General features: G+C 38.4%; 1 protein-coding gene and 1 long non-coding RNA gene across 2 annotated transcripts in view; both read right to left on the reverse strand.

Moving 5' to 3' along the window:
- The window catches only part of CSMD1 (CUB and Sushi multiple domains 1), a gene marked incomplete at its 5' end in the record, with an annotated part of 1,822,885 nt that overhangs the window by 907,321 nt on the left and 895,977 nt on the right, over positions 1 to 19,587 (reverse strand). The window lies entirely within an intron of this gene.
- LOC309651418 lies at positions 3,473 to 9,628 on the reverse strand. Its single transcript, XR_014258113.1, has 3 exons — positions 6,401 to 9,628; positions 4,364 to 6,362; positions 3,473 to 4,330 (listed from the first exon to the last, which is right to left on the reverse strand). It is a non-coding gene; the product is annotated as an uncharacterized lncRNA (long non-coding RNA).

The following is a 19,587-nucleotide window of genomic DNA, read 5'->3' on the forward strand; positions in this document are numbered from 1 at the left end:
TCACAGGCGCAGCCAAGGGGTGCGATTTTATGGCTGCTCTGTTGGAACTAGGAGTAGATTGTATGAGGAAGACAAAAAGAATAGAAAATGAAACTAAAGAGAAAGAAAATTAAAAAGTTGGCAGAGAACAAAAACTATAATTCTTCCAAGGCTGCCATCACCATTGTGTTTTCTCTGGTAGATATTTTAATGACCACAGAACATTTTTAAATGAGTTACAGTTAGAATTGTGTCAGGCTAAACAGATGCAGGATGTATTATAATTCTTAATGCAGCATTTCAAATAAAATATTACAGAACACTATCAGGTGGTCTGATTGATGATACCTTCTTTGATAATTAAGCACATAAAACAAAAATAATTCATACCACTCATTGGATAATAAACTTAATACAAAACTGTACAGAGTGAGGTAACGTGTGTGTGTGTTTGAATATGTCTGTGTGTGTTTGAAAGCAACTGAAATGGTGCTTCACATGTTTTTCCAACAAAACATTTTAACAGTTTTAGCTTCTTCCCAGTTTTGTAAGATAACTTGTTTTCTAAACTATAACATTTTACACATCTAAAATGTAATAGCATGTGAGGAAGGGTAATATAAGCCCCGTTTGAGACTGGGAAATATACTCAGGAATAACCCAGAAACAGTGAGGGATGGAATGTGGTGAATAAATTCTCCGCCTTCTCTCCCCTTGGTGGGGAAATTTTAAACTGTAACTTACATGGAGTATCAGATAAGCCCCAGAGAGATTTAGTACCAATTCCCACAAGACTAACCCTATTAAAACACACCTCAATGGCATTCTTCACTTTGCTGCCTTACTTCCTCACTAGTTCACTTTGCTTCCTGAATCACCTCCCAAATACATTAGCTGCACTAAGTCTGGATCTCAGAGTCTACTCTCGTGGGACTGAGGCTAGGATAATAGAGGTGCCATGGGTACTTGATAGGACCACAGGGAGCCCAGATATTTGGTTAAACATTATTCGAGTGTGTCTGTGAGGGTGAAGACCTGAATAGAACAAAAAGGTGGATTAAGAGAGAATTCAGTCTCTTGGATTGACTGCCTTCATACATGGGCTCGGACTGGAACTTACACCCCTGTCTCCCCGGGATGCAGCTTGCTGACTGCAAGTGTTAAGACTCAGCCTCCAAACCCAATGAAACCAGTCCTTTAATAAATCTCTTTATATTTCTCAATATCTCCCAAAAAACCCCCTCAAAACAATGTATGATAGTTTACTTACTTTTGTATCTCACCATATATTATTTTTAAAGTGCCCAATAAAAAGTACTGACGATAACTGAACTTTACTAGAGCAATTGCTGGTATCTCGATGGACCCGAGGATGAAGCTGACACTTCTACGACCTTAGCCTTGGGCTAAGGCCATGGGTTCCGTCAGCTGGTCTTTACAGCATTATGCAATAGACTCTACTGTGGTTCAATATGTGTTTACTGATTTTGCTTTTGTTGTCATTTGTAATCGTAAGACTAGTATAGCAGCAATAGTAGTAGTGACAGTTCAGAGTTCAGAGATAAAAATCTCTCAATCTAAAGGCCCCAAGGAACGTAGAGACACAGTATCATATATCCCTGTCCTAATTTTTAACGACATCACCAATTTCCAAGGGAAAATTAGGAAAATCTGAGATATCCACAATCATAAAATATTCACTCATATCTCTTTTTCAGTTATCTACTTGGGAAATGTACATGAAGGAAGACCCTGCATTTTCTAGGAGGTACCTACACCTCATTACTACAGGTGTCTCCTATAATAAAGAGCAGCAAGGAGAAAGCAAATTCCTTTTTGAAGTTATTATAAAGAGATAACACTGAGATCGTGCTTCTCAACCTCTCCACCACCGACATCTGGGGCCAGATAATTTTTCGTTCTGAGAGGCTGTCCTTTGCATTGTAGAAGGTCTAGCAGAATCCTACCCTGTACCCACTAATTGCCAAGATTATCGCCCCCATTGTGACAGCCAAAAATGTCTCCAGACATTGCCAACTGCTCTGTGGGGACAGAATTGCCCCTCATTAAGAACCAATGATTTAGATGAATTTAATTAGTGCTTTTCCCAGTTCTTTTCACTGGTATTATATAGATCCTTCTAAACAAGAGGAATTAAAACCATATTAAAATGCTGTGTAGGATTCTTTCTTTGAGCCGAGATAAATCATTGATTAGATATTTGACCTATTTAAACTTATTAAAACATAGGAAGACTATAAATATTTCCCCTTAGATAATATGTTTATTTAAAGTAATTTAAAAGAATTCGAGTTGCTGCAATAGTATTTGAAAATACTCTCATTTTGGTACACTTTACACAGGTTTTTGATAAAGAAATTAATTAGGAAATAGCTATTAAATGTTCCAAACTAAAATATGTTAGCTCTTTAGAAAAACCGAAAAATCAGTATAGATATAATAAATTTAATGTTGTTTTTATTTAACATATCTCTAACACTAGGATTAGTATTTTGATGGAAAATATGTGTGTGACAAATGTAATTTAAATTATTTTATATGACAAATTACCTTTTTAAATACATACGTTTATAATTTCTGAGATATGCTTTCACAAGGCAGGCCTCACTGGTTATAAATCAGTAACATTGCAAAAACATAGTAACTAAACAATTTAACACTTTTTCTCTAATTATTCATAAATAAAATACTAAAAACAAATGCTTTACTTGAAAATTAGATAAAGAGGTCTCAAAACTAGAGATCGTTAGCTAGATTTATATATATATATATAACATATATATTATACATAATGGCCACAGACCTTTGGAATCATCTCTTAATTCTGTTTACACGCACACACACATACACTTACAAGCACACACACAATAGTACTGAAAACTAAACGATCTTCTTACTTTCATCTTTTCTCTGGAATTTGTTTCACTCAAATTAACCAGACTGATCCTTTTAAAATTTAACCTGAATCTTAAAAATTTCCACTCAAAACTGGTAAACTTTCCGTATCCCCACTCGGAATAAAATCAAACCCGACCAGGACCTGAGAAGCCCTAGGTGATCTGACCCAATGCACCCATCTCACGCCCACTTTGCCTGGCCTCTGTCCACCCCACCTCTCCTCATCCCCCACTAAACATAGCCTGCTGGGACCACAGCCAAGTGTGTCCCTGCCCCAGGGCCTCTGCACTCACTGTCCTGCCTTCTGGTCTGTTCATTAGTCCCCTTCCTGGGTCCACCTTCTCTGACCACTGTGTATGAACTGGCATCTACATTGGACCACGCCCTGTCTCCTCATCCTGCTCTGTAACTTCTTAGCACTTTGCTAAGGGCAAAGCATTGAACCATAAGCTTTATGAGCTTGCCTTTGCACAGGTCTGCTATTCCTAGTAGGCAGCCTGGAACTCAGTAAAGTTTCTTTCTTTCCGCCCCCGCCCCCCACTTCATTGTGTGAATGACTCAGCATTTCCTGTACATATACCAGTTACCTGGAGCCTATACTCAGTCACCTTCAGTAGGAAAAATGGGACTACAGTAATATATATTTCTGGGCCTAAGCATGGCATCAAACTATATCATTTCTAAGAGTAGAAATAGAAAAGTCAATTTATTTACAGAAATAGGAGGCATTTTCAAGCATGAAGTTTAAAAAAATAATACTCTACTAAAAACAATAGCAAGCCTCTAAGTGGAGAGGTATTTCAGACAAAAATTAATTGCCAAGAAGAAAGTTTCATCATGGTAGCAGACCAGGAGAGGTTTAGTTGACTGCTTGTTTTGCTTTGTTTGTTTTCATCAAGTGCCTAAGCCACAAGTCCAGAAATATTATTTTTATTCTCAGCAGAGCAGTGGGGAAATTTCAAGGAGAATTAAAGCCAAGGCAGGCAGGGAAAGCAAAATAATCAAAGCAAAACATTAAGAAAGGGAGATTATGAACAATCTTCCCGGAAACTGAAGAATTATTTCAAGCTCCGTAAACATCTGATGTAAACTTAAAAACCACATATAAAAAGTAAAATGTATTAAAAAAAATAAGTAACCATTAAAATAAACTAAATAATTCTGGCCAATATTTAAATAATATAGTTATATGAACATAATGTAAGCTTCTTTTATCCCTGGATGTTCACAGCAGTACAAATGTATCAAAAATTTTACTTTAACATTAATTTTGCTATATCCAGAGGAATTTTTTCTCTGGAAGCTGAAAAATTGGGGGGAATCTAATTAAGTAAATGCTATTTAGAATTCCATCATCTCCCCCCCACACACCATTTTTTTACACATTATGCAGAAAGAAAATGAAGATAGGTTCGAAACTGCCAGGTAAATACTTGACTGCAAAAATTAGCACACACACACACACACACACACAAAAAATTAGCACACAAAATACTTCTTAATAAAATGATACATATAATATTGAGTCACTTCACTCTGTATTTTAAAAATTGTGCTCCTAGGACATCCACATGTAGGAGTCGCAGGTTACAAGTAGCAAATAAAGTCAAGTGGTTGGGCTTTGTTCCCACACCAAATGTCTATCAGAGCAATTATTTCTTTAAATCCGTGTCCTATATTGAATTTTCACAAAATCTTGCATTTGGAAAAAAAAAAACATGCTACAGCTTAAAGAAGTTTGAATGCCATCAAGTTAATCCAAGAAGCAGATAAGGTTTTTAATAAAAGATGTGTTTGAACCTACTGATTTCTGTAAGTGGGGAAAATAATTCTAACTGTAAGCAGAAATCAGAGTGCACTATTTCCCCTAAGGAATTTCAAAACTTTTCAAAATTTTCATCCTAAACTGTAAAATTATTATAAGCGTTGCCTGGGTATAAATGCTGCTAGGAATGTATCTTAAGGGCATGATTCAAAATACAGAATAAAACATTATTTAGAGACATACTTTGCCATATTTATCATAAAGAAAAATTGAAACCAACTAAATGTTTAACAACAGATAAATCATTAAATAAAGTATGTTGCACCCAAACCAAACCATGCAGTGTTTACCGAGCACTTGTAACATTGCTTCAACAAATTCCTGACCTAGAATATTGAATTTATAAAATGCAGGGTATACAATGGGTTGTATAGTTTCTTCTCAATTTTAAAAATTATATGAAAAACATCCAGGAAGAAAAAAGAAATGCACACACATTTATAATGTTCAATGTCTAATACTAGGCAATATTCTCTAATATACCTTCCCTAGGGCTGTGTAGAATATCGGTACCTACAAGTCAGACTGTCTGGGTTTGAATCCAGGTTTTCCCACTTTTGTGTCACAAGTTCTCTTCTCTGGGCCTCAGTTTGGTTATTTATAAATGAAGATAATAATGGCATCTATTCACAGCATGGTTGTGAAGGTTAAATAGATCAATAGCTGTAAAGTGCTCAGAACAATATGCAGGCAAATACTAACGACTCAGTAAAAACAGCTATTATTATTTTCTCCAATTTGGCATGCAGTGATCACTCAATGATAGTTTAATTATGTTGACCATTTTATCACTGCTTTGAGTAAAACTGCCCTTCCAAGTCTACACACTGCTTTCACCAGGAGTTTAGCAGCTGCTTCAGAAGGAGGAGAGGGTCACACAGAGCCCAGTAATCAGGAGGCAGCCTCCTTCCCCAGGTTTCCACTCCTCCAGGGGCTGGAATGAAAGGGGGCCCAGATCTTTTGCTACTGTTCTTGTAGCCTCGCCACCACCTATGTTACGCCTGAGACCATCAGGAGGTTAACCTCTTACATCCTTCATCCTTAGGTACTGAAGACACTGGAAGAAACGCTGGTCTCCTAGGTCACCCCTCATCCCCTCAGACCCCCATTCGCTCAAAGATCTACAAAGCTTACGTGTCTGACCCCTACCTCTCCCAAGCTCTTAAAACCCTTCTGCTAGGTCCTCTGAAACTCAAGGTCAACTATCAGCAAAACTTCCTGCGTCTCAGCCACTTCTGAAGTATCCCTTCACTTCTTTCTCATGGAAGCCGGCTGTCTTCTGAGAATGTTGCATCATGAAATCCTCCCCAAGGTCAATGTTCAGCATCCATAGCCCAAGCACCACTGTCTCTAGAGCTGGACTACATGCCCACCAACACGCATCTCATTACGACTTCTGGACTACTTTTGTTCTTTCCCCAGCGTGGAGTCTCTCGTCCTCAGAATCCAATACCTTCTTCCCTGGAGTCATCTACAACATCCCTTGGGCAGCCCCATTAGTCCTTGCAGATTTTTACTTCTGGCTCACTATCAGTTTCTCCAGCTCTACATTTGTCTTGATTCTTGCTGATTTCGGTATCGACTTAGATCATCTTCTGAATATTGGCCTCTCAGTTCATTCGGCCCCTCTTCCAAAAACCTAACCCCCCCAAAAAAACAAAACAAAACAAAAAAAACCTAACCCCACACAGTCATTCATTCCCACCATCACCCTTCATCTTCTCAATACCAATAAACAATCATTTTCCAGAGCTGCAGTGTGGGGTGTCCCATTCTCAGACCTCCACTTTCTATATTTCCAGGTCACTGCCTCAAATACCTTAACTTCAATAATTCTTTGACACCGATAGACCTACAGTTCCCTGATCTTGACATTTTTTCACTTCCTTCCCCTCAGGCCCCTCATGTCCCCATTCCTCCCCTTGCCATCCTCAGATTTCATGGCCATCATTTCAGTCACTCCCTTGTGTCTGCCATAACTCCGCTGTCAACACCTTAGACTCAAATCAGGGCAAATCCACATTTTCTCCCCTGGTAAACATGGCTGGAGAAAAACCCAAAACAAAAATACACTGATGGGTCTAACTTTAAATTAAGGACCACATCCAAGTTGGCTTTCAATGATGACATTCCTACTCTGTTCCCTTCATCCACTCAGTCCTCTTTCGGGGGGAATGACCATTTTGTACCCTCTTCCTCATCCACCTGCCAGCATCTCCTACCACATCCTTAATACTACATGGTGATTTTGTTTCCTATTTCCCTAAGAAAATAGAAGCAATCAAAAGAGAAATTTTACAATCTATTGACACCATATTTGATCACCTATCTGCTTCTCTGCTCATAAAATTTCCTTCCTATATGAATGGTAAACGCTCTTAACCTATAGGGTTAATTCCATTTGTGCTCTTGCTTTCATCCCTGAACAAGTTTCTAAGCCAAACCTCCCAACAAATGATCATTTACCCTTTTTACTGGAGAACTGCTCTCAGCATACAAACATGTTATAATTTTCCCCATTCAAAAACGTTTTTTAAAAAGCAACTATCTTTTGATTCCATGTCTATTTTCCAGACTCCATATCTACCTTTATTTATAAAAATCCCTTTCCCAGCAACACATCTCAAGAAATGTATACCACTGCAATCTTTAATTTCTTCCCATCCTCTACTGAACCCACTTGAGTCAGGATTTTGTCCTCACTGGTCCACAAGAACTGCTCGTCTCACGTCAGCCACACCAACAAATCCAATGGTCAGTTCTCAGTTCTTATCTTATACAAGCACTCAACGACATCCCACAGGTATCCATCTCCTCCTCCTTGAAGGACTTTACTCAATATACTTTTAAAACTTTCTTTTATCTTGAAATAATTGCAAATTCATAAGAAGTTGCAAAAATAGTCCCGGGTGATTCTGTGTACCCGTCTTCCATTTTCCACCAATGATTACATCATACAAAGGTATAAAAATAAAAAAAAAAAGGACACTAGTACAATGTGTACATATGCTTTTATTCACTACTACTTTATATACTACACACATGGTTGCCTCTAATCTTATTGACCATTTCTTCTCAATCTCCTCATTATTTTGATTCCATCTCCCAATCCTTAGTGTAATGCCCAGGATTCTGTATTTGGACCTCTTTTCTTCCTAACTGCATTTACTACCTGGGTGATCTCATCTAGTTTCAGTTATGTGGATGTAAATACGGTACATATGTTGACAGTTCTCAAATTTGTAGTTCAATTTCAGATCTCTCTTGAATTTCAGTTTTTTGTATCCACCTGCCAACTTGGCATATCCATATGGATGTCTAAATAGCATTCCAGACTTACTAACCCCCAAATCATATTCTTGACCTTTCCTTTTCCAAATCTGAAATTCCCTAGCTTTCTCCCTTTCAGTAAATGGGAACCCCATTCTTCCAGTGGCTTAGATAAAAATGGTGTCATCTATGACTCTCCTATTTCTCTCATATCCTGTAACCACTGCGTCGTAAAATTCTACTGTCTCTTTCTTTAAACTGTATGCTTTTTTGTTTGTTTGTTTTGTTTTTATAGCAGTTGTATTCGTAATTGCTAAAACTTGGAAGCAACCAAGATGTCCTTCAATAGATTAACGGATAAACAAACTCTGTTGCATTTATATAATGGGATATTATTCAGAAAACTAAGGAATTGAACTACCAAACTACAAAAAGACATGGAATAGCCTTAAGTGCATATTGCGGAGAGAAAGAAGCCAATCTGAAAAGGCTACATACTGTATGGCTTCAACTATATGACATTCTGAAAAGGTAAAACTATAGAGACAGTAAAAAGATCAGGGGTTACCCGGGTTTCTGGTGGAGGGAGAGATCAACAGGTGGGACACAGAGGATTTTAAGGGCAGTGAAGCCATTCTACATGATACTGTAATGGCGGATATATGGCATTATGCATTTGTCAAAGTGTATCGATATCATTTCATCAGTTGTAACAAAGGTACCACACTAATGTAAGATATTAAGAATAGGAGAGACTGTGCAGGGGGCAGAGGAATTAGTATATAGGAACGCTCTCTAGTTCCTGCTCAAGTTTTCTGTAATCTTAAAACTGCTCGAAAAAATGAAGTCTATAAGGTTTGTTGTTTTTTTTTTTTTTAATGCAATGATAAAGAATAAGAATGATAGGATAAAGAATGCCCTGGGTCAGAGGCGGGAGGGAACCTACTATCCAGTAGGTCTTCAGAGAAGTCTCTCTGAAAAGTTGACCCTTCTAAGCTGTATTCTTTTTTTTTTTTTTTTTTTTTTTGTTTTGTTTGTTTTTTTATACTGCAGGTTCTTATTAGGCATCAATTTTATACATATCAGTGTATACATGTCAATCCCAATCGCCCAATTCAGCACACCACCATCCCCACCTCACCGCAGTTTTCCCCCCTTGGTGTCCATATGTCCATTCTCTACATCTGTGTCTCAACTTCTGCCCTGCAAACTGGCTCATCTGTACCATTTTTCTAGGTTCCACATACATGCATTAATATATGATATTTGTTTTTCTCTTTCTGACTTACTTCACTCTGTATGACAGTCTCTAGATCCATCCACGTCTCAACAAATGACTCAATTTCGTTCCTTTTTATGGCTGAGTAATATTCCATTGTATATATGTACCACATCTTCTTTATCCATTCGTCTGTTGATGGGCATTTAGGTTGCTTCCATGACCTGGCTATTGTAAATAGTGCTGCAATGAACATTCGGGTGCATGTGTCTTTTTGAATTACGGTTTTCTCTGGGTATATGCCCAGTAGTGGGATTGCTGGGTCATATGGTAATTCTATTTTTAGTTTTTTAAGGAACCTCCATATTGTTCTCCAGAGTGGCTGTATCAATTTACATTCCCACCAACAGTGCAAGAGGGTTCCCTTTTCTCCACACCCTCTCCAGCATTTGTTGTTTGTAGATTTTCTGATGATCCTCATTCTAACAGGAGTGAGGTGATACCTCATTGTAGTTTTGATTTGCATTTCTCTAATAATTAGTGATGTTGAGCAGCTTTTCATGTGCTTCGTGGCCGTCTGTATGTCTTCTTTGGAGAAATGTCTATTTAGGTCTTCTGCCCATTTTTGGATTGGGGTGTTTGTTTCTTTGATATTGAGCTGAATGAGCTGTTTATATATTTTGGAGATTAATCCTTTGTCCGTTGATTCATTTGCAAATATTTTCTCCCATTCTGAGGGTTGTCTTTTCGTCTTGTTTATGGTTTCCTTTGCTGTGCAAAAGCTTTGAAGTTTCATTAGGTCCCACTTGTTTATTTTTGTTTTTATTTCCATTACTCTAGGAGGTGGATCAAAAAAGATCTTGCTGTGATTTATGTCAAAGAGTGTTCTTCCTATGTTTTCCTCTAAGAGTTTTATAGTGTCCAGTCTTATATTTAGGTCTCTAATCCATTTTGAGTTTATTTTTGTGTATGGTGTTAGGGAGTATTCTAATTTCATTCTTTTACATGTAGCTGTCCAGTTTTCCCAGCACCACTTATTGAAGAGACTGTCTTTTCTCCATTGTATATCTTTGCCTCCTTTGTCATAGATTAGTTGACCATAGGTGCGTGGGTTAATCTCTGGGCTTTCTATCTTGTTCCATTGATCTATGTTTCTGTTTTTGTGCCAGTACCATATTGTCTTGATTACTGTAGCTTTGTAGTATAGTCTGAAGTCAGGGAGTCTGATTCCTCCAGCTCCATTTTTTTGCCTCAAGACTGCTTTGGCTATTCGGGGTCTTTTGTGTCTCCATACAAATTTTAAGATGATTTGTTCTAGCTCCGTAAAAAATGCCATTGGTAATTTGATAGGGATTGCACTGAATCTGTAGATTGCTTTGGGTAGTATACTCATTTTCACAATGTTGATTCTTCCAATCCAAGAACATGGTATATCTCTCCATCTGTTGGTATCATCTTTAATTTCTTTCATCAGTGTCTTATAGTTTTCTGCATACAGGTCTTTTGTCTCCCTAGGTAGGTTTATTCCTAGGTATTTTATTCTTTTTGTTGCAATGGTAAATGGGAGTGTTTCCATAATTTCTCTTTCAGATTTTTCATCATTAGTGTATAGGAATGCAAGAGATTTCTGTGCATTAATTTTGTATCCTGCAACTTTACCATATTCATTAATTAGCTCTAGCAGTTTTCTGGTGGCAGTTTTAGGATTCTCTATGTATAGTATCATGTCATCCGCAAACAGTGACAGTTTTACTTCCTCTTTTCCAATTTGTATTCCTTTTATTTCTTTTTCTTCTCTGATTGCCGTGGCTAGGACTTCCAGAACTATGTTGAATAATAGTGGTGAGAGTGGACATCCTTGTCTCGTTCCTGATCTTAGAGGAAATGCTTTCAGTTTTTCACCATTGAGAATGATGTTTGCTGTGGGTTTGTCATATATGGCCTTTATTATGTTGAGGTAGGTTCCCTCTATGCCCACTTTCTGGAGAGTTTTTATCATAAATGGGTTTTTAATGCAATGATAAAGAATAAGAATGATAGGATAAAGAATGCCCTGGGTCAGAGGCGGGAGGGAACCTACTATCCAGTAGGTCTTCAGAGAAGTCTCTCTGAAAAGTTGACCCTTCTAAGCTGTATTCTTAACCCAAATGCATTTTGCAGCCTTCCCTGCTCCTACTGTCTCTCAACATGACATCATCCCTCACCTTGAAGACTGCAGGGGCTTCCTAACAGGTTTTCCCACTTTGCCCTTCCCACCATATACTCTTTGCTCAACAGAGCAGTCAGCGTAAGGCTCTTACGTTCAAAATGAGATGATGCCACTTCTCTTGTCAAAACCTTCCAGTGTCTTCCCACGTTGCTCAGAATAGAAGCTAAAGTCTGTATGATGGTCCACGGGGCTCCCAGGATCTTTCAACGCCCATCTTCTCTGACTTTTTCTCCCAGATTCACACACTGTCCAGTCTGCTCCACCATACTGGCTGCTACGTTATTCTCCACTCACCCTGGGGTCACTCAGGACCAAAACCCTGGCTGTTTCCTTGATCTGGACCATGCTCTTGCCATTCTCATACAGTTTAATCTCTCACCTCTCCGAGGGCTCCAAATAATGCTGGTTTGGCCAAAGGTAGTGGTTTCCCAGGACATGGGGCTTCCGGTGCTAAAACCAGGACAGGCCAGGGCAAACCAAGCAACTGGTCACCACAGCTCAATCAAATGTCACTGTCTTAGTGAGAGCGTCTGTAAACACGTAGTACGATTGGATATGTGACATATTTGTTTTTACTCATTTATTTTTCGATTTATGTGGTCTACCTCTACCCATTAAGATATTCTCACGGCGGTTGGCATTTTTCTTGTTTTGTTCACTTTGTAGCCCCAGCGAAGAACTAATGTAAGCAAACTACAGCCTGTGGGCTACATACAGCCCAGTATCTGTTACTGTAAATAGAGTTTTACTGGAAACAGCCAAGCCTATTTGCTTAGGCAGCGTCTATGGAGACTTTTGCTCTAAAATGACTGACTACAGTAGCGGAAACAGAGACCATATGACTTGAAACACATAAAATATTTGCTATCTGGTCCTTGACAGAAAAAGTCTAGTGACCTGACTGTTAAATGTATCTGACATCTTGTCTCTCCTGGATAAACATTTCTTGAAAGAACAAATGAACAAACACAAATAGACAGCAGATATATTCTACTGGAAATAAAAAAAAAACAAACCAACTTTGGGGCATCATTTTAATGCTAGTAAATTCTCAGCAAATTAAAAAGGAAATACTAACATCAAAACCAAGAGTAACTGTAGTGAAAATACTTGCGGCATGGAAATTTGTTCAGCAAATTTGCAAAGCATAAATAACATTCTGAGAATTCTATCCTTAGGAAATAATCAAACAGAAGAAACAAAAGCAATGTTATATGTACAGAGACACTAATTATAGCATTATGTGTAGAAGCAAACACTGGAAACACTCATTATGTTCAATTATGGGGAGAGAGAGAACTATTACTTTGTATAATATTGAGGATATTGAGAAGAAAATGTTGTCAGTTAAAATTGAAATGTTTATGACTTAATACCAATCTTAAAAAGAGAAAACAATGCACTATGCTCTATGACTTTAGTCTCTAAGAGCTTTTCAGAGGATGAATTGGCCTCCTTCGGTCTCCATTTTTGTTCCATTCTAGCTCTTCAATGATAATGATTTCAATAATAATAGCTATTATTGGTATTAAGTACTTCAAGCATTTCATTTAAACTTTACCAGTCCCATGAAATTAAAAGTAGTTTTAATCCAGCTATATAATATATATATAATCCAAACTGAATCACTTTGCTCTGCACTTGAAAGTAACTCAACGTGGTAAATCAACTGTACTTCAATTATATAAAAAAAAAAAGTAGCATTAATCCAGTTCAACAGATTCAGAACCAGAGGTTTTGCAGACAGCTTGTCCATGATGTTGAGCTAGTAAGTAAGAAAGCAGGACCTTGAATGACCAAGTCCTCGCTATTAAACACTTCCTTCACTGCCTGTCACAATGAATGGCATTTAATTGGACATGTGTTTTTTTGGGCACTAGACAACTTCAGCCCTGCAACCTAATATGGTACTTACATGGAAAAACAAATCATGGAAAAATACTGTAAATTGATCCACAAAATGATTTGTATACAGGCACTTATGACTGTGCTTTAAACCAGTTCCAAGATTGTATTTAATGAGATAATATATATTAAAAAAAAGTGCTTATCAGAAAGCCTTGTATCATAGTGAAATGCAAACCATGTAGACCAGATTTACTATAATAATGTTGACATATGTTTTCGATATTTTTTTTCAATTTTGGTAAGACTTAGAGTTGGTTATTACACAGTATGCAAGAAAAGTGCTGAAAGCTAAATTGTCTAAAGCCATTCAAACTTTATTTAGATCTGGGTTTCTTATATGAAGACTACCTCATTCAATCTCACTTTGCAATGCTTGGTCCTGACAAGAAAGATCATCTAAGATTCATTTTACAATGTTACCTCTGTAACATAACTGATAAAAACCCAGCTGTGTTTTAAATATCACAGAATTGATCGGTACCCACAAAAAGCATGACTTCTCTCCCTTCTCCTCCCCTCCAGCTACATGTTCTCCCAGTATTTCTCTTCCCCATCATCACTAGTGGCAGAATGTCTGCAATTAAACACCCTGAGTGACATTTCATAAAGCGCTGGCAAGTGCCATATTGTCATTTCTGGTCACATTATGTAAGGCTTATCAATTAAAGAAATTTGCAGCTTTAGGCAGTTCCAAATGAAACACTGACATCCATTATTTACCATGTTTTATTAAAGGTATTGCTGAGACTGCTCCTGGTACTTTATTTGGTGGCATCTTTGCATGCTAACTCTCAGTCATCCTTCCAAGGAAATACAACTGTCCCGAAATGCATAAAATCCGTCAACTCTTTAAAAAAAGCAAAACAGCTGCCATATCCTACACTCTTTAAAACTCTCAAGTAATAGTGACACTGTGTTTTGACACTTTCAGGTGAATATTTATCTTAAATGCTTTTGTTGAGACAGAGAGAAACAAGGTTAGAGTCTTGGTGAGTAAGCAGCTTTAGTCAATGATCATAACGCACTTATGGTTATTTTTCAATGGTTTGCAGATCATGCTTCTCAATAGAACAAAAGGAAAAAAACAAAAACACCTCTCCTTAACCACCCCAAACAGAAGGCACAAAGTGAGAAGGGCCTTTACCACCTACTGTCTCCGCAGCCCTGGACAGGATCCCTCACATCTCAGGGAGTTAGATCCCTCACCTGCAAACTCTCAGTATTCATATTAACCGTGAACACTTTTGGACGCGATAACATAAACGAACGTATGCCAAGTTCGTAACACAACACCTGCCGCGGAGATTTGGTCTAAATAAAATGCTTAGCCATGCTACTTCTACTTCCCCCTGGCTTTCCTTCTTTAGTAATTCATAGTGGCTGAAAAAGAGTCTGTTGGGCAAAAATGGAAAATAAGGAGGGAAGAGTTACTGGTCAACCACGTCTCAGGGAGCTTATATCTGGTCTCAAGGGCCTCCTAACACCACTGTGCCTGGAACCAGCACCCTGCGGGTTCACGGAGCCCAGATGCCAGCACCATCCTTCAGGCCTCACCTTTCTGCCCCCAGATGAGAATCCCTGGGAGGACAAATTGGCGGTAGGGAAGGATTTAGGGTTGCGACAGAGAAAGAGGAAAGAGGACCAACTTCATGCAAAGAGAAGCCTTCCCCAGAGGAGGAAGACCATCTGACTTGGGGAAATGGATTCCTACTTGCCTCCTCTGCTCCAAGATTGACTTACTCTACAAAGAAACAGCTGCAGCAAGTCATATGTTAGCCTTTAAAATAAAACGAGAAAGGTCCTACAGCCAAACAGCTCTCTTTGGGCTTAAGGCTCTCTTGAGCTGGGTTTATACATCATGTTTTTCATCTGAAAGCCCTGAGGCTGTTGCTGGTGGTAGCTCCCATCAAGCCCCCAGAAAACAGTTTTAGCTGGTGCTTGCTTTGAACCACAGGCTTCTGCAGAAAATACTGAGATTGGCAGTCACTCTTCCCTGCCGGCATCTTACTGCCCTCATATTTCTCTTTTTAGGCTCATAATCTCTGAAGGGCCTGCAGGTCTGCCAGACACTTTCTCCTGCATTGCACAAGGAACAGGTGGAGAAACGGAGGATGCTGGAGACCACCAACTTCCATCTCCCCCGGAGAAAACCAAGGCACACGCTTCACCCCCAGAAGCAGGACATCCCCAGACAAGCTGTGTTCTCTCCGCCCCTTGCCAGATTCCTCAGGGCTCAAGCACCAATCCCTCAAGAAGAAAATGTTTGTTTGTCTAATCCAACTTCAAATATTTGTTCCCCAATGAAAATGTAAGTTCCTTCTTTAAAGGAACCTATTTTTTGTATTCTCATAAATTAAAAGGGAACGAGCAGGGCATTGCAGGACCCAATGGCATAAGACACCAGGTCCAGATTCTAACTCTCCCATTCACTACTGTGTGACCTCAGAAAAGTCACCTCACGTCTCTGTGCCCGAGTCTCTCTGACTGAAAAACAGGATCAATGATAATACAAAACTTGCGGGGTTATTGTGAAAGTTAAACACGAGAATATTTGTAAAGCATGTAAATGATGTCTGACATTTGGTCATTGCTACAGGTTTAACTGTTATTATCATCACATCTTTTTCTTAAAAATCTACAATTTGAGTGACCAAGCTGAAATGTCTATCATTAGATAACAGATGCTCCTCCATGTGTTCCTTATTAAAAATACGTTGAACTTGATTGATTAATCCCTCAAGAAAAAGGTTGATTGATTAGTCCCTTAAGGAAAAGGAATCTAGAAATAATCTCCATCTGACTATTACCAAATCTACACTTTCGATACTGTCATGCTATTTATATGCATATGTGTATCTACACACACGCTGTATATGTGGTTTTAGTCTCCTTACTGCAGTCCAAGTAGTGACACATAAAACACAATGACCTGTCCTGACACGGACTCACCCTTTAGTAGGCACTTAGCTGGCTCTTTGTCTGAGTCTCTATTCATTCAGTTTCTCTTCTTAAATCAGCCTGGTGGGTTTTTTTTTTTCCCCAAAGAATTTCAGTAATGCAGAAAAGCCATTTGTTTAAGAGCTACTAGCACTGAGATCCTATAATCTATATGAATTTACTTTCAAATTTTTTGCCATTTGTCTCCAATCACTTAAATCTGAAATCTGAATTTGCTTTCAAAACTGGAGCGGGGAGAAGATAGAAACAGTAATCATAACAGCTAATACATACAGAACTTCACTGTGTCGAGTTCTCTGTTAAGGATTTTATCTGGATTATCTCATTTAATCTTTACAACAGACCTGTGAAATAGGTACTATTACACAGGTAGGAAAATTGAGAACTGAGAGAGAAAATAACACTGCACAGCCCATAAACATCATGCTCTATCACCTGTGCTTTATTCACCTTCTTTATGTGTTAAAGACTTTGCAGGATGTTTTGCATATGTCATTTCACTTAATCCTCATACTAACACTGAGAATATCATCTTTTCAAAACATTTGCTTTTCTATTGACAATACTGTGTAGAAATTGGGTATGTGGTCTCTGTAGCTAGGTTGCCGTATGAACATCTTACCGTAGTAGTTTACAGATGGAAAAGAAGTGTGAGAGAGGAATCCAATGTACTTACAGTAACATAGGTCATAACCGCTAGGTCCCAGAATTGAATCTAGTTTATTTTCGCCCTAGAGTCACTCTTATTTTTATTCTTTTATACATCTGGAGCCACACATGCACAAAGCTGTTTTCAATTCTTTGCCAACTCCACTAGCTAATTAGCCTCTCCTTCAAAGTTTCCCATAATCTTCATTCATTAGATCCCAATATCATTTCTTCCCAAAGTAAGATAGTATCTGAAATGAGATTCCTTTTGAGAAATCTTTTTGGATTACTGGAGAGCTAGGCTCACCGTGATCTTTTGCTTAAAAGTAATAGTAAAAACAGACTTCTCCTTTCCGATACTATTCAGCTCAGATCTGTTTCAGCAATTGCCGAGAAGTTAAAGGGGAGACTTCCAATCAGAGAATGGCATAGATGTGTATATTTCAGACCCATTTTCTTATGAGTCCTTATCATAAAACTACAACTGTATATTGAACTCTAAATCATAAGTGAAAGTGACATGTTCTCACAGCACCAGAACTCTGCATACATTAACAACTGTTGTGGAAAGAAAAAAAGAAAACTAAAATTCTTCTGCTTGCTAAGTCTGAGCTGTCTGAAATAGTAGATACTAGCATACATAGCTAATGAGAACATGTGGTTATTTCACCTTGAGAAATGATGTAACTGAAATACACACCAGGTCTTAAAGACTAGGGAAAAAGTGCAAACTACTTCATTAATATTTTATACTGATTATGTGTAGAAATGGTCATCTTTGGACTATGCTAGGTTAATAAAATGCATTATTAAAATTAAATGCACCTGTTTCTTTTTACTTTATCAATGTTGTTATTAGGAAATTTTAATTACATAGTTGGCTCCCACTTGTGGGTTGCATTATATTTCTAGCGAACGGCACTGATCTAAATACTGAGGAACTGGGAGTTTTTCTTGGTTAGGCGTGTGGCAGCTGAACAGCCCCGAGCCCCTGCCTGAACGATGATGGTCACTGGCCCCACCAGCACCATCACACAGAAGAAGGATGCTCTGGGTTACAACCTAGCTCATTCTGAACATCTTTGGCTTTTCCCCATGCTGTATGTTATCCTTCTACTCCAAAAGGTTATGAATATAGTATCTTCCCTCAAATAATGTTTCACTTGTGGATGCTTTCTTAAAGACCTGTTTTTTTTCTCTCTCTCTTTTTTGACATATGCCTGGAAAACTTATTACTTTTCTAGTTTGGAATATTTTTTGTCAAGCAGAAGCCAATAATATGCTTAAAATAATGAAACGATGCTTTAACAATTCTGGGAGGAAATGGTTTCCATGTATAATTTTATACTCAGCTAGACTGGCCATCAGTACGGATGCAGACAGGGGCTATTTGCAGGCATGCTAAAGCTCAAAGGGTTTTCCTCCAAAGCAACCTTTCTCAGGAAACTATCTGAGATGAAACAAAGAGAGAAGAAGACAGGATTTAGAAAATAGTGAACAGGTTGAGTGGAACAGTGAAGAAGTGTCAGAAACACTGCCTGATAACAGACCTACAAGCCAGTGCTGGACCCTCTGAGAGAACAGGGAGAGGGAACCGATGGATTTGGGGAAATGAGGGCAAAAGGGGTACAGACAAGGGGACGAACGCACAATGTGCTGAGGGTGGTGATGACCGAGATTTCAGGAACCGCAGAAGACAAGTGTATGCAAAATACGATGCAATCTGGTTTACGTTAGAGAAGTAAGTCAGTGACCTTCAGGAAGAAGAATAGAGTTCATTCCCAGCAATAATTCAAATAAGTATAAGGTAGAAGATATCTGGATTATTGGGATGAAACGTAAGTTTTATAAATCAACAAGGGGAAAAAAAATAATTCAAAAATTTAGGACAAATAGAAGGCAGTCACGGCATAGGCCAGCCATTTACCAAATCTGCTTTTTCTTCTTCCTTTTCTTTCGAGCTTTCCTTGCAGTTAAGGACGTCCACATGACTGAGTCTAACCAGTGCAGTATACGCGTGGGAGGCCTGCCAGTAACAACCCCAGGCTCTTTCCTCCCTCTGCCAGTGGATGGAGACAAAGCTGCCAGGACTGACTGAAAGCCAGACACGAAAGCCCCCAAATCACCGCTGAATCAGAACCAACCACCGGTCAGAAATACTCATCTGGGGTTTAACACGAGCAGACAATAGTAACACTGGAGCCTGCTAATGTTACATTAAGTAAACAAGCAGAACAGGAAAGTCTTGGTCCAAACATGGAAAAAAAAAGTAATTGCAGCATTATTATGAATAATTGAGGCTAAGAAAGAACGCTGATCTGCTCTGAACTCTCTTTGAGTGGCACAGGGCTGAAGATGTTGGAACAATATGTACACAGTTGTAATAACACAAATGCTGTTTATTGCCAATTAAGAAGGACTTAATTACGATCATAGAATAAAACGTACACGTTCACAACTTTGATCCCGCAAAAGTGCTATTACAGCTGAGAGAACACAGAGGAAGGAAAGTATTAGAACATTTACTGGAAAGAGCAGAGGCAATGATAGTCACATCTTATACAGTGCACAGGCGAAAGATGCTGTCAAAAATCAAAGAAATAAGGTATAAACGGTCAAGTGCATTATTCAGATTTATAATGTTTAGAAATC

The sequence above is a fragment of the Balaenoptera physalus genome (genome assembly GCF_965194825.1).
Source record: "Balaenoptera physalus genome assembly, chromosome: 21".
Classification (NCBI taxonomy): domain Eukaryota; kingdom Metazoa; phylum Chordata; class Mammalia; order Artiodactyla; family Balaenopteridae; genus Balaenoptera; species Balaenoptera physalus.